The sequence below is a fragment of the Lethenteron reissneri genome, chromosome 41 (genome assembly GCF_015708825.2).
Source record: "Lethenteron reissneri isolate LAM-NWPU_2019-01 chromosome 41, ASM1570882v1, whole genome shotgun sequence".
NCBI classification, from domain to species: Eukaryota; Metazoa; Chordata; class Hyperoartia; order Petromyzontiformes; family Petromyzontidae; genus Lethenteron; species Lethenteron reissneri.
In genome coordinates, this window is record NC_083819.1 from 12,898,169 (window position 1) to 12,913,114 (window position 14,946).

The window sequence follows — 14,946 nt, forward strand, 5'->3', positions numbered from 1 at the left end:
AGACCCTGGAGCAGGAGAACGCGGCGCTGCGGCGCGAGATCGAGAGCCTTCGCGTGGAGCTCCACAGCCTCGACGCGCTCCTCCGGCAGCACGAGGCGAGGTGCTACCACGGCTCCGGCGGTGGGGGGCCCTCCACCGGGGTGCTCGCGGGGGGGGGCCCCGCACCCCCGCCGGAGACGAACGGCCCCATCTTCGCGGCCGCGCAGGCCCTCCACGGGACGACGTTTTCTGTCAGGGGGCCGATGGTGGCGGCGGCGGCGACGGCGTCCAGCAGCGGGGCGGTCAACGCCGCCTTTCCCCTGCAGCCGAACGGCGATTTCAAGTTTCCCTACGGCTCGTAAAGCCTTGACGGGGTGCATGTTTGAAGGCTCGGGTGTCAGAAACATCGGTTAATTTATTTGTTTGTTGTTGTTGCTGTTGTTGTTAGATGCACCCATGAATGTATTTCTCGACGGTTATTTTCCCACGACGTTGCTAAGACTCACTTGGAATAGGGCTTGCCGGCGTAAGGCACTACCACGATTGCATACCTTTGTATATTAATGTTATTGTTGCATCATATATGCCTACACACCACCGCAGCATGCTGAGGTCCAAATAAAACACTTTGTCCCATGACCAAAATCATTCCTGGAACAGCGTTCCAGACTATTCCGGCTGAAACTAAGACACTGTGTGTACCTAAGTTCTGGGAATTATTTTCAATCTTAAATCATGTTTCTTAACCCCCCCCCCCCCCCTCTATCCACCCAGTGTATATGTGTATGTGTGTGTGCTAAGACAAAGACGCCCCGTATATCTTTTACAGACTGTTAGCGAGCACCTATGAAAGCCGACACAACGTACGATGGGGTGGGTGGCAAGCACCACACCTGGCCGCCTTTGCCGAGTGTGTGTGCAACCACACACACTACGAAACCAGTGACCTGAGTTCGATTCCTGCTCATGGCCAACACCAGTACTGATTACCTGAACTGATTCTGGACCCCCCCTAGGTCGACTCAGCCTCATATTTGTACCTGGAACGGTGTGTAAACATGGCTACTAGGGAGACAAAGGCGACCGGGCGTGGTGCTGGCCACCCACCCCCTCGTGTGCCGTTCTGGTCTCATAAATTGCTCGCTAAAAGCCACTTGCCCCAACAGTCTGCCGAGGCTATACGATGGGGGGGGGGGAACTTTGTCTTGTGCACAATCCTCTGGAGCGACTCTCCCTCGTTCTCTGACCAAGGGCAGAACCACGACTCAAGTCCCCTCCATCCCATGCCGCCGACTCCCCACCTCTCGTCGCTTCAAAACACCGCCACGCACTCCGCGCTCGAGACCTTGAGCCATGACGAGCACATGACTTAGTCCACTGGCCAGAGCAGTCACTGGTAACCACTTCAAGTGGGCAACACCTTCAGGTGGTACCCATTTACTCACACGGCCAAAGCGAGTGAGGTGTTCGATGGCACCGCTCATCGCAAGCGTTCATCGCACAAGTCGCCGTGACTGGCCACGCCAGAGACGTTTGAACCGCTGTGGTCGTGCCACCTTGGATGGCACCGACAAGTGAAATTTAGTGGCCCTGGGCTCGTGGACTCCATGAGACTCGAGGCGATTTCTCTCCCCTCCCCCCCACCCCGCCGTGCCGTAACGCGTTGTTTACGTGACACCCGTCAACACCCGTATTTGAATGTTGTATGCACCGTCCCGAAACATTTCATTCAATCCGATCAGCATTAGACTGTTAGCGGCGTTACATTGCTGTGCTTGTGTTTTTTTGTTGTTGGGAGCATCGTATTATTTCGCCGTGTTGTTATCCTGCACTCCTAGCCGCAGGCAATAGGCCTGCACGGACGCATTCGCTTTTCGTGGACAGCTGAGAGTGCGACCTGGGAGTAAAAAAAAAAACCTTGAGATTCCACAAACCATCCATCCCCTCGTCCAGAAAACATGCCCTCAGCTGAGTGATGTGTCTTGCTCGATTGAGCATTGAGGGGGGGGGGGGGGGTCTCACCTTTCAGAGCGTTTTATAACCAGATACTGTGACGGGAGCCTGTAAGACCATCCAGCACTGTGTAGGCAGCAGCGAGGGTTGGTGGATCACGTGCAGATGGTGTGAATCTCCCTTCTCGTGGGCGTCGAGGGGGAGGTGCCATACCGTGGCTCGCCAGCAGCAAGTGGATTAATCGCCATCTGTTTCCATCTGTACGGGGATTGCGTGTTGCTTCCCGTCGCGCAAGACATAGGGTTTTCCCCGGATGCTCTGGTTTCCTCCCACTTGTATAGGCACCCACCAATAATTGGCTGAAAACATCTTAAAATAAAAACCCATTGCAGGCAGGACCCTCCAGAAAATGAGTCCTTGGACTCGGTGTGGCTTTCCTGGATAAGTAAATTATTGTTTATCATTATTATTGATAAATGTCATTCGTAGTGGCGGGGTGGATGTATCGATGTGTTGATGCTGCAGGCACTTCCCTCGTGATGGGCCCTGTGGATTAGGAACTGAATGTAACTTTCATTTCATGCCCTGGCTTGCCGTCATTCCCAGGTTCGTTACAAATGTTTTATATATAATTAAATAGTCATACATTGTGTCAATGTGTATATAGTATACGGTACTAATACGGTGTGTAAACATCGATACTGGGGAGACGTCGACCGGTACGAGGTGCTTTTAAATCCCACGTCCCCCTCCCGCGCCTCCACAACCCCTGGACTTCAGAGGCACTCGCCAGTAGCACTTGCCCCAAAAGTCTGAGTCGGCTACACGGGGGACATTTGCCTTTTTTTGGTACATATAGAGATGTGGGGAGCAGTGATTCACTCACTACGCAACGAATCCGGCAAACCTCAGTTCTATTCCTGGCCACGGCTAACATCAGTGGCAAGGGATATCAGAACACGTAGTGGTCCAACCCCCAAGGTCGACTCAGCCCGATGTGGATACTGTATCCGGATTTGTGTGCAAACATCAGCGCTGGGGAGACAATGGCGGTCGGACGTGGCAATTGTTGAATGCACCACCAGTGGGCTGACCACTGCTGGACGATGAACGATACTCGGTAGTGGACAATACATTTTTCTCTGAACTTTCAGACATAATGACCATCAACGCCTTCTAGCCGTGACGCGTCCTGCCCAAGCCAAACTTACCCTTCAGTGTGAACGATGCCATTAACCTGTCTATGTTCTCTTCCATCTAAACCAGCTCAAGCCTTTAGTAAATCACGTGACTTCAGTGTGCCCTCGCTCACATATTCACTTTAAGATGTTTTCTTGTTCATGTTTTTTGTTTGTTGCGGTTGCACCCGATTCAAGAGCCGAATGGCTCACATGGCTATACCATATTCTTAGGTTTTTTCGGTAAAGTCACGTAGGTAAAAAATTAAAATTAATAAAAAATAAAATAAAAAGGGCTCTACCAAATAAATGAAACTGAACTGAAACTGCTCCCCCCCCGCTCTGAACCAATCCTCTCTCCCCGCCACCACCCCCGTGAAAATAGACGCTTCTCCCCCGTGAAGCGCCCTACTGCACCCGCGTTCTCTCTTCTCCCTCTCACCCCTCTCGTCATCGGTAGCTTGGCCCGGTCATTCCTCCTCCCCCTCCTCCTCCTCCCACTCACCCTCCCCCCTTCCTGCCCCCAGTGCTGGTTTGTTCTCCCTGCTTGCTCATCTTGAGCCGTGCGCTCTATTTTTGTCCGTCTCGGGGAAGTCCCCACTCCACTCCCCCCCCCCTTTGTTGCGTCTCACTCCAACGGCGCGGTCTCTCAAAGCCTTCCTGGCGCACTTTTTAGTTTTTGTTCCACATTTTTTCGTCGAGGGTGCTACGTTTGTGAACCATGGCACTGGTAAGGATGGTTATTAAATAAATAAGTAACTATAGTCTGTATTACATGTGGCTTAACAGGTTTTAGTTTAAAAAAAAAATTCCCAAGGGCAACTTCATATTTCTAATGAAGTTTCGATTTAAAGCTTTCGTGACTGCAGGGATTCGTATTCTTGTTTTATTCGGTGAAGTCACGTAGAAGGGAAAAATAAAATAAATAAAACATAATATAAAATGTTTAATTGTTTTATTTTTATTATTTTATTATTTCCCTTCTACGTGACTTTACCGAAAGAACCAATAATATTTAATGAAGCTCTAAAAAAAGCATTACTTGACCACTTTCCCCTTCGGCTGTGGACGCGAAATAATAGTTAACATGATAGTTTTTGTAAAAAAAATGTTTTCATATAAATAGCAAACTATTCGACTTCTCAACGCAGCGCTTCACTCTTGCACATCCAATTTGCAGGGTTGGCTACGTACGGTGCGAAAGAAGTTCAACATACGTACATACATACGTCCGTGCTATGTCGGAGCCCTGTGTGCGCATGTCTGTGTTGGTGTTTGTGTCACGATCGGTCGTCATTTTACTGCTTCTGTAACTCAGGAATAAAGTCCCCCATGTCAGTAACAACGCGCGTACTCTGTTGTTTATAGAGCCTGTTTATATAACGTCTCACCTCGGCACACTTTGAACGGAATAGGTAAACGTGCACCACTGCAATGCTATTGTAATGTTCTTGTATGGAGACGGAGTTGTCGTAGAGGCAACACGGTTTATTTATAATATAACAAGATACACTCAATCCCTAACACAAAGGGGTAGTGGCCCCTGTCACCCACAACTTGGGGAGGTACAGCCTCCGGGCTATCGTACCTAGTCACTCTGACTTCTCCAGCTCTCTGGCTGGCTAGACCTAGGGGAGGCTGACCCACCACTGGCCCGGTGGGTCCCTGACCACTGGCCCGTCCGGACCTGGCCCTCACAAGGACATCAGGCCGAGGGAACCTCAAGGTCCTAACCTCCGACCACTGGCACCGCACTGAGCCCCGGCCCTTAAAAGGCCATCGGTGGCTTGGGGTCCAGGGTCTTTTTAAATCCTTTATATTAAGTTCGCTTGCTTGCTTGCGTGCTTGCATGCTTGCTTACGACCGTGCAAATCTTTCGGTCGTTTTTTAACCCACTTCCCGTGATCCAATCGAGCTGACATTTTCCACACAGACTCGTTGTGCGTGACAATTAATTTTCGTGAAAATTTTTTTCGAAAATTTTACACTGTTTAGGGAATTTTTTAAAAATATTTAATTACCAATTGCTTAATGCTGGCAGAATCATCTGACCCATAGGTGGCAGCTATCTCAAGCCAGAGGACGAGAGGACTCTAGCCGCCACGCATATAAAGGATTTAGAGTGAAAAACTTTGTTTTTACGGGTTAATTTTTTAAATCCTTTATATTAACTTCACTTGCTTGCTTGCTTGCGCGCTTACGACCATGCAAATCTTTCGGTCGTGTTTGAACCCACTTCCCGTGATCCAATCGAGCTGACATTTTGCACACAGACTCGTTGTGCGTGACAATTTATTTTCGTGAAATTTTTTTTCCAAATTTTTCCACTTTTTAGGAAAACATTTTTTCCATATTTAATTTAAAATACCAATGGGATAAAAATGAAACTCTTACTCAAGAAAAACAGAAATGAATAATAAAATAAAACTGATGCCACGCATATAAAGGATTTATAGTGATAAACTTTGTTTTTACGGGTTAATTTTCTTGAGGCGGCTTCGGCTTGAGGCGAACTGCCCAGCGCTCTCACGAACCCGCTTTATATACCGTTTCCCACCGAGGGGCGGGGCTCTGTGGGATCGTAGACACTGCCCACAGCCCCCTCCCCCCGGCGGGTCCCCGGCCAGGAGTACACAACCACCCCGTACCCGGTAAGCACCCTGGTTCTGGCGCCCGTGTGTGTCAACATGACCACCACACTATTGTGATGCCACTCGGCTGGAAGGGAGCTCAGTGATGCTTTCCTGGACAAACAAGCGCATTATCAATGCCCATGGGGATGCAAGAAAGTCTATTCTCTTCTAGTGGGCGGCAGAGATATGTTCGTGAGCGACAAGCCAATGTCGATGTCTGGCAGGCTCGAGATGGCATCAGGAGTGAAGTGTTCGGATTATTTTGCTATGCCTCCTACGTCGAGGGAGTACAGACCACACTGGGTATACTTTATCGTCCATAGTCTGGGTCACATGGCCACAATCGCAATACTGTGGCTCATGTCCATTCACGTCCATTGCGGAAGATGGTCGCATCGGCCTGGTGATGTGAAACATGCGTTTAGATCGTCTGATGTAATAAACGACGTGAAAGCAGATGTCGTGTTCCTGCATGTGACCAACAGAGGGCGCCAAGCACCCGTCGCAGGTAATCACCGCGTGTGTACGGACCATTCTCAATCCACTTTTGGATGATGATGACATTGAATGTGTGGTGAGTCCAACAGAGTCGCAAGAGGTTATCTTTTGGGAGCAACACTTTATTCCGCATTGCAACACAACACATGTTAGCGCGCGCACCAACAAGGGCGCGCACGTCGTCGTTAGCGCACGCGTGCAGGCTTGCAGTTTAAGCGCGCGCGCACACATCTTCGTTAGCGCACGTGTGCAGACTTGTAGTTTAAGCGCGCGCACACACATCGTCGTTAGCGCACGTGTGCAGGCTTGTAGTTTAAGCGCGCGCGCACACATCTTCGTTAGCGCACGTGTGCAGGCTTGTAGTTTAAGCGCGCGCGCACATATCTTCGTTAGCGCACGTGTGCAGGCTTGTAGTTTAAGCGCGCGCGCACATATCTTCGTTAGCGCACGCGTGCAGGCTTGTAGTTTAAGCGCGCGCGTTCGCGCGGTTGTTAGCGCACGTGTGTCGTTTAAACGCGCGCGCGCGGGTATGCATGCAGGCGTGCGTGCGCACGTAGTTTAGAGGCCGACCGAAACTGAATTTCTGGTTTCGGCCGAAACCGGTGGACTGCTGCTGCCAGTGCTGGCTACGCGTGTGCTGCTCGCTAGTTTTGGGGGGCGGGAAGTTATTTTGTTCTTATTTTTCTCCGTCGTCTGTCTTTGTATGACCCCCCCCCCCCCACCCCCGAAGCTTCTGTGCGAGTCTCGGAAATCTTAGGAACACTAGGGGTGATTGGACGTGGATAGGCAACGTGACAATGAATTTAATCGGCATTATTATAAAAGGAAAGGTGTTCAGCTTGTGTGTCAATTACATCAGCTGTCCCAAACTTTTTTGGCACCAGGGACCGGTTTCATGGAAGACAATTTTTTCACGGACGGGAGGGGGGGGGGGTTCATCATTGGGTCTTTCCCCCTTGTCCAAGAAGCTCTCCAGCGACGTTTGTTTTTTTTACTCATTTTGGCGAGGGGGTTACAGCTTGTGGGCTTAGCAAAACTGTGATAAGTGCGCAGTGGTGGGAAAGAGGTGCGGACGGAAGTGGAAAATCATAAAGTAATGGGGGCGGGCCACGCGCCGGGGGGTTGGGGACCCCTGAACTACATTATAAGAGCCTGTCAGAAGTCTTGAATCTAAAAGGTATAGGGGATGTAGGGGTAAAAAGGTTAATAACAGGCTTCCAAAATTAAACCCCCCACCCAAAAAAGCGATGTTATATTCTTGGCTCTTTGGGTAAAGTGACGTAGATAGAAAAAAATAAAAGTAAGTAAAATAATAAAAATAAAAAATAAATAAAATAATGTTACCCACTCGCACCCAAGACAACAGCAGCTGCGTCATTGGAAATCCCCTCATCTTGTCGTTCGGTAGTCTACTCCTTTTCGATTTAGGTTTACTTTGTTGTACTCAAGACTGTCGTGATCCCTGGTCCCAAAGTGCGCCATTAACCACTCGAGTATCTCACTTAAAGTATCCATTATCCACATCCTTTTACGAAATTGAGGTCTCGCAATCACGCCCAAGGTAACAGGGGCAGCACAGCGTTACGATTGACCAATTAAACGTACTTTAAGGTAAATTATAACGATGGTAGTCTTTAACTGCTCCACTCGTAATTACTACGGCTATCTTCAGCCCTGGCGATGTCCACCAAGTCGTTCACGAACACTCGCCCTTGGTGTTTTCCGCCAAGTTGCGTTGTTCGTGAACAAGCCGGCCCCGATGTCGTCTACCTCGGACGTCGATTAGCCCCGAGCCTCGCCCCAACTATACTACTACTACAACACGTGTGTCCTTTAGAGATTAACGAGTACGATCACCTGTGCCGAATAAGCTCAATGCGTACCTTCTAACACTTCCTCTACAGCCCCCTTACACGTGTGTGTGTGTGTGTACAACAGCGGATGCAATTAGCAAACTCACGGCGATGTGCCGGTGATTCTTATGTCCCGTGATTTCGCCGTGTCTCTCCCTCTTTAGCCCACGCGAACGCACGCACGACCGACCGAACGCGAAATCTTCCGCAGGTAACCCCCCTCTTCAATGTCGACGGCTTAAATAGCCACCGATCACTTCCGGCGCTAATCCAATCGCCGACGTCCACGTGCCCACGCCCCCATTTCGCAAGGTGACGTGCAAATCGATCCGAAGTTGTGACGTCATTGTTCGCTGCATTCGGTGCGAAAGGAAGTTTACGTGCGTACACACCTGAAGCGTAAATGACGTCACACACCTGAAGCGTAAATTATGTCACACACCTGAAGCGTAAATGACGTCACACACCTGAAGCCTAAATTACGTCACACACCTGGGGCTCAGACATTTGTGACGATGCGTGACGAGGGGGGGAAGGGGGGGTTTGAGAAATGTGACGTCTCGTCAAAATGCGCAACTTTAAATACATATTAAATTTTTTTTTATAACACTAATTTTGATTAATTTTCATTATTAACTATTTGATTATTTAAATTTACTAAGGTTACCTTTTATTTATTCCATGAAGGAGCATTTTGCTTCTCCATGGGAGAATGGAGAAGCATACATTTTGTACTTTTTTTGAATGCTTGTTATTAAACATTTGGTTATAATGATTCTACCAGGGCTTTTCATTCTGTGAAATGAATATGTGATTGTTATAATTGGACTCTCCATTTTGCTTCGTTCTACTACAAAGTTGAAAGTAGTTTTTTTATAGTTATAATTAATATTGAGTAATTATCAGATAATTTCAATTTAATATTCTGAACATCTGCAGTTTTAGTTAGACGTTGAATATTTTCAAGTAAATTTTATGCTAAACTAGCTTTCCTACCCGACTTCGCCCGGGACTTGGATTCACCACGCCCGGCCGCCTTTGTCTCCCCAGGAGCGATGTTCACACACCACACCAGTTACTCGTTTGAGGCTGAGTCGACCTAGGCGATGCCCAGGACCGGTTCAAATAATCGTCACCGGTGGTGGCCGTGAGCAGGAATCGAACTCGGGTCACCGGTTCGTAGCGCGGCGCGCTACCCGCTACACTACAACCACTACACTACAACCACTACACTACAACACTACACTACAACCACTACACTACAACACTACACTACAACCACTACACTACAACACTACACTACAACCACTACACCACTACACTACAACCACTACACTACAACCACTACACTACAACCACTACCTACACCACGCACTACAAGCACTACACTACAAGCACTACACTACAACCACTACACTACAACCACTACACTACAACCACTACACTACAACCACTACACTACAACCACTACACTACAACCACTACACTACAACCACTACACTACAACCACGACACTACAACCACGACACTACAACCACTACACTACAACACTACACTAGAAACCACTACACTACAACAACTACACTACAACACTACACTACAACCACTACACTACAACCACTACACTACAAGCACTACACTACTACACTACCCACTACACTACAATGCGTGACGCTTCCACATGCGCGGCTCACGTGACAGATTTGACGTCACAGCTCACTTGCCGTGCAAAAAATAAGATGCATTATTGAGCTCCTCCCCCCCACCAAAAAAAGTGTATTTTTATAATGTTTGCATGGTGTACACTCTGGAAAGTACCCACAGGGCAAATTTCAAGTTTGTTGCATCTCGGGAAGTACGCTAAACATTTTGAACAGACACACAATCACAACTTTGCCTTTTATATACATGGAGATTTCAGCTTTCCAACGCCTCCTTTTTAATACAACATCATAATGCCACATTAAATACGCACTACAATGTCAATAGTTTAAAGTGAGTTTGACACGTAGGCTTTCGCGACCAATATTATTCATAATATGGAAATATGGTTTTAGGGAGGGGGGGGGGGCAGAGCTTTGTGACGTCATATTTGAGGGGGGTTTGACTTTATGACGCCGTGTGACGAGGGGGGAGGGGGGGTCAAAAATCGGCAACATCGCGTGACGTCATTTATGGAGGGCCCATTTCGTGACTGCAGGAATTCATATTCGTGGGTCTTTCGGTAAAGGCACGTAGATGGTTCAAAGAAAATAACAAAAAAATACGACGTTTTGATCACAACACAAGCGATCATCATCATTAGGAAAGAAGAAGTGATCAAACGTTGTAGTTTTTTTGTTATTTTTTTGGTTATTTTCTTTGAACTATCTACGTGATTTTACCGAAAAACCCAAGAATATGCGTACACACATACGTCCTTGCAATGTCGGAGCCACTCTTAGCACAGTAGAAATACTATCTTGGGAATAATGTACGCCCTGTGTGCGCGTGTCTGTGTTGGTGTTTGTATCACGATCAGTCTTCCTTTTACTGCTTCTGTAACTCAGGAATAAAGTCCCCCATGTCAGTAAAAACACGCGCACTTTGTTGTTTATAGAGCCTGTTTATATAAAGTCTCACCTCGGCAGACTTTGAACGGAACAGGTAAACGTGCACCACTGCAATGCTATTGTGATGCCACTCTGCGAGAGGGGACCTCAGTGATGCTTTCCTGGCCAAACAAGCGCAATAAACAATGCCCATGGGAATGCAAAAGAGTCTATTATCTTCTAGTGGGCGGCAGAGATATGTTCGTGAGCGACAAGCCAATGTCGAGGTCTGGCAGGCTCGAGATGGCATCAGGAGTGAAGTGTTCGGATTATTTTGCTATTCCTTCAACGTTGAGGGAGCACAGACCACACTGGGTAAACTTGATCGTCCATAGTCTGGGTCACATGGCCACAATCGCAATACTGTGGCTCATGTCCATTCACGTCCATTGCGGAATGAGATGGTCGCATCGGCCTGGTGATGTGAAACATGCGTTTAAGAGTTTTTCGAGTATTTGACTTCTGCTATAAATGTCCACGTGCGGATAAGCCATTTCTATAGAGCTCAGTAGCCCGTATCTGGTCAAATAAAAACACTTTAGTTTAATAGTTTGTTTTGATGTTCTGATGTAATAAACGACGTGAAAGCAGATGTCGTGGTCCTGCATGTGTCCAACAGAGGGCGCCAAGTAGCCGTCGCGGATAATAAAAGGCGTATGTCCGGATCATTCTCAATCCACGCAATATTGGCTCGCTCTTCAAGAGCGAGAGAGGACCAATCAAAGTCGCGAGGAGGAACCACGGACGAGCGGGAAAAGCAATAGTCACGCGATGAGGAGCCGGCGCTGCCAACAGTTGCCCAAGATCTGCGGCCCTCTATCTAGAAAGGTGTTATGAGTGACACGTGGCAAGAAACCGGAGCTGCCGGAGAAAACCCACGCGTGCCAGGAGGCGAGCCACGGCATGGCACCTCCTCCTCGACGCCCACGGGAAGGGAGTTTCACACCTTCTGTGCGTGATCCACCAACTCTCGCTGCTGCATACACAGTGCTGGATGGATTACACGCCACTGCCTTATTTTCTGGACTAAAAGACACTCCGGAAAGTAAGACAGCCTCAATGCTCATTCGAGCAAGACGCATCACTCGGCCGAGGGCCTGCTCTCTGGACGAGGGCATGCTGTGGCATCTCACGTTTGTGAGAATTCCAACGAGATGGGAGTCCGCATCTTTGCTGTAAATTTCGATTTAAAGCTTTCGTGACTGCAGGGATTCATCTTCTTGGTTCTTTCGGTAAAGTCACGTAGAAGGGAAATAATGGGATTCAGACGCTGTCTTTCCGGCATGCCCTGTTCTTCACCTGAGGACGGCTGCTTGCGTTGTGCCCGAAACGTCGTGAGAATGATTTTATTGTTTTATTTTTATTATTTTATTATTCCCCTTCTACGTGACTTTACCGAAAGAACCAAGAAGATGAATCCTTGCTGTATATAACCACCTTCCCCTGGCAGAGCCAGGGTACGGCACCTCCTTGAGGCCCGTGGGAGGGGAGTTTCACAACGACACGTTGCGGTGATCCAGCTACCTTCGCTGATGCCTCCACGGCGCTGGGTTACAACGCAGCCACCACTCTTGGCTTCCATATCGAGATCATTCATTGCATGGCCTCTGTGCAGCAGGGCAGATGTTTATTTTACGCCTCCTGGCCACATCCTATGAGCAATCAAAGTGGTTCCTCTCAGTGGCAGGCGCCTCGATTTTTTTTGGTTCAGTAATTAAACACGTGGGTTAGGCGAGCGTGCAGATGTAGTAGTATTACAACTGTGTGCGCGATTGGTCAGACTCTGTCCCATATAACTTACGTGGACGGAAAGCTCATTCAACTGTATGCTAAAAGCATTTCAGTCCGCATTACGTGAAGTGACCGTTCATTAGGGTGGTGCCACTCTCGTTATGTACACGGAAAAAGTAAAAAAAAAAACGATTTCTGGGATCACACACCCTGTTCTCAATTAGCCACTCTTGGTGTGAAAGTCAATAACTAAGGACGGCCATTCTAATCCGCTCACATTACTGGTGGCTAAGGATCTCACCCCCCCCTGCGCCACCTCTTCTCTACAAACATGCCCTTTTAAGCTGTGGGCACTTGTGTGTTGGCTGTCACGCATTGCTCAACTCAACCGAGCACCCAGTAAACATTGGGGGGATTGTCTCTGAACGCGCGGTGAGTCAGTGCAACAAACCAATACATCCGCGAGGCATGACCGTGAAGATAACGCTGATATTTTGAGTGGCACCCCATGACGAAAGGTCATTGCCCGAAACGTCGCCAATTATACATGTTATTGTTTTAAGAGCAGAGTTTTATGGAGGAATGTGTTGTTTTGAGTTGTTGTTGGTTGTGAACCGCTTCCAAAGCAACGGAAGCAGCAGCATCACCGCGCAATTTGGACACAGCGCGGCATTTTTAAATAGTTTAATTTAAATATATTTATTTGTGGGAGAACTCATGTCCAGGTCACGCTTGTGCAAATCAAGTATACAGCAATCAAACGAAGCTAAACAATAATTGGTAAGAAAACAAGTTTTTCAATGCACAACAGTTTATCTGCACTCACAAGTCAATCAAGCAATCAATATCGGGCCGCATTTCCTAACCGAATCGGGTCACCGGGGCAGCGACTCCACCAAGGCCTTCCACATCCTGTTGTGTCCTCCGCCAGCGGCATCAACCGGATCGCCGGTCTCTCCTTCTGCCAGGCGCACCACCACATTTGTCTTTCCAGGATGATCGCGGGTGGCCTCTGGGTCTTTTGCCCGGAGAAACGTCCTCCGAACTTCTCACTTTTATGTGCGCTCAGAAGTAGAAAATACATTCTTGTGACCCCCATAATTGATCAAATTTGATGTGCTCCACAAAAGTGGGTGGCTTGCATAAGACACAAATCAGAGTAGGTGTGTCTCTCTCCAGCCTACCGATCAATGTATCCGAACTTATATTCGAATCATCGTCACTCTATTTCATATCTGTTAACCCATTCGGTTTACCCCGCATTCTTGTGCAGGGAAATTGAGTTTTCAGGTCCATAGGTCGTACAGCCGTTTCAATCCTGGCTTTGTAGGATGAACGTTGAGATTTATGAGCGCACGGGGTGATCAATAAAGTCTGAATTGGTCTGTAATAAGCTAGGCACTGACAAGGGGTTGACGTGTATGCTATTCGGATTCACAATAACAACAACAACAGCATCCACACAACCGGCGGGAAGTGAGTGAGAGTGGGACAGGAAACGCGGGTCAATCGTCAAGGTCACGCGTCTCCTTGCGCCGGGCTCAACGTGACCGCGTTTCCTACCAGCGGCTCCCGTCAGCCGCTAGGGGCAGCATCGAAAGCACGAACGCCTCCCCACGCCTCCCCACGACTGCTGCTGCTGCCCCATCCTTCCCACCGCCCGCCACTCACCCACGAGGCCCACCACCACCCCCCCAGCCACCATCTCGCCGCATTCTGGCGCAAGCCGGCAGAGCTGGCCCGGCCCATCTCGCTGTTTGTTGGCTGGCGATGTCGCGGGCGAGGGGGGTGTAGTGGGGGGGGGGGGGGTGTAGTGGGGGGGGGGGGGGTGTAGTGGGGGGGGGGGGGTGTAGGGGGGGGGGGGGGTGTAGTGGGGGGGAGGGGTGTAGTGGGGGGGGGGGGGGGTGGGTGTGGGGGTGGGGGGGGGGGGGGTGTAGTGGGGGGGGGTTGTAGTGGGGGATGTAGTGGGGGGGTGTAGTGGGGGGGGGGGGGTGTAGTGGGGGGGAGGGGTGTAGTGGGGGGGGGGTTGTAGTGGGGGGGGGTGGTGTAGTGGGGGGGGGGTGTAGTGGGGGGGGGGGTGTAGTGGGGGGGGTGTAGTGGGGGGGTGTAGTGGGGGGTGTAGTGGGGGGGGTGTAGTGTAGTGGGGGGGGTGTAGGGGGGGTGTAGTGGGGGGTGTAGTGGGGGGGTGTAGTGGGGGGGTGTAGTGGGGGGGTGTAGTGGGGGGGGTGTAGTTGGGGGGGGGTGTAGTGGGGGGGGTGTAGTGGGGGGGTGTAGTGGGGGGGGTGTGTGGGGGGTGTAGTGGGGTGTGGGGGGTGTAGTGGGGGGGTGTAGTGGGGGGGTGTAGTTGGGGGGGGTGTAGTGGGGGGGGGTGTAGTTGGGGGGGTGTAGTGGGGGGGGGGTGTAGTTGGGGGGGTGTAGTGGGGGGGGTGTGTAGTGGGGGGGGTGTAGTGGGGGGGGGTGTAGTGGGGGGGGGTGTAGGGGGGGGTGTAGTGAGGGGGTGTAGTGAGTGGGGGGGGAAGGGGGGGGTAGT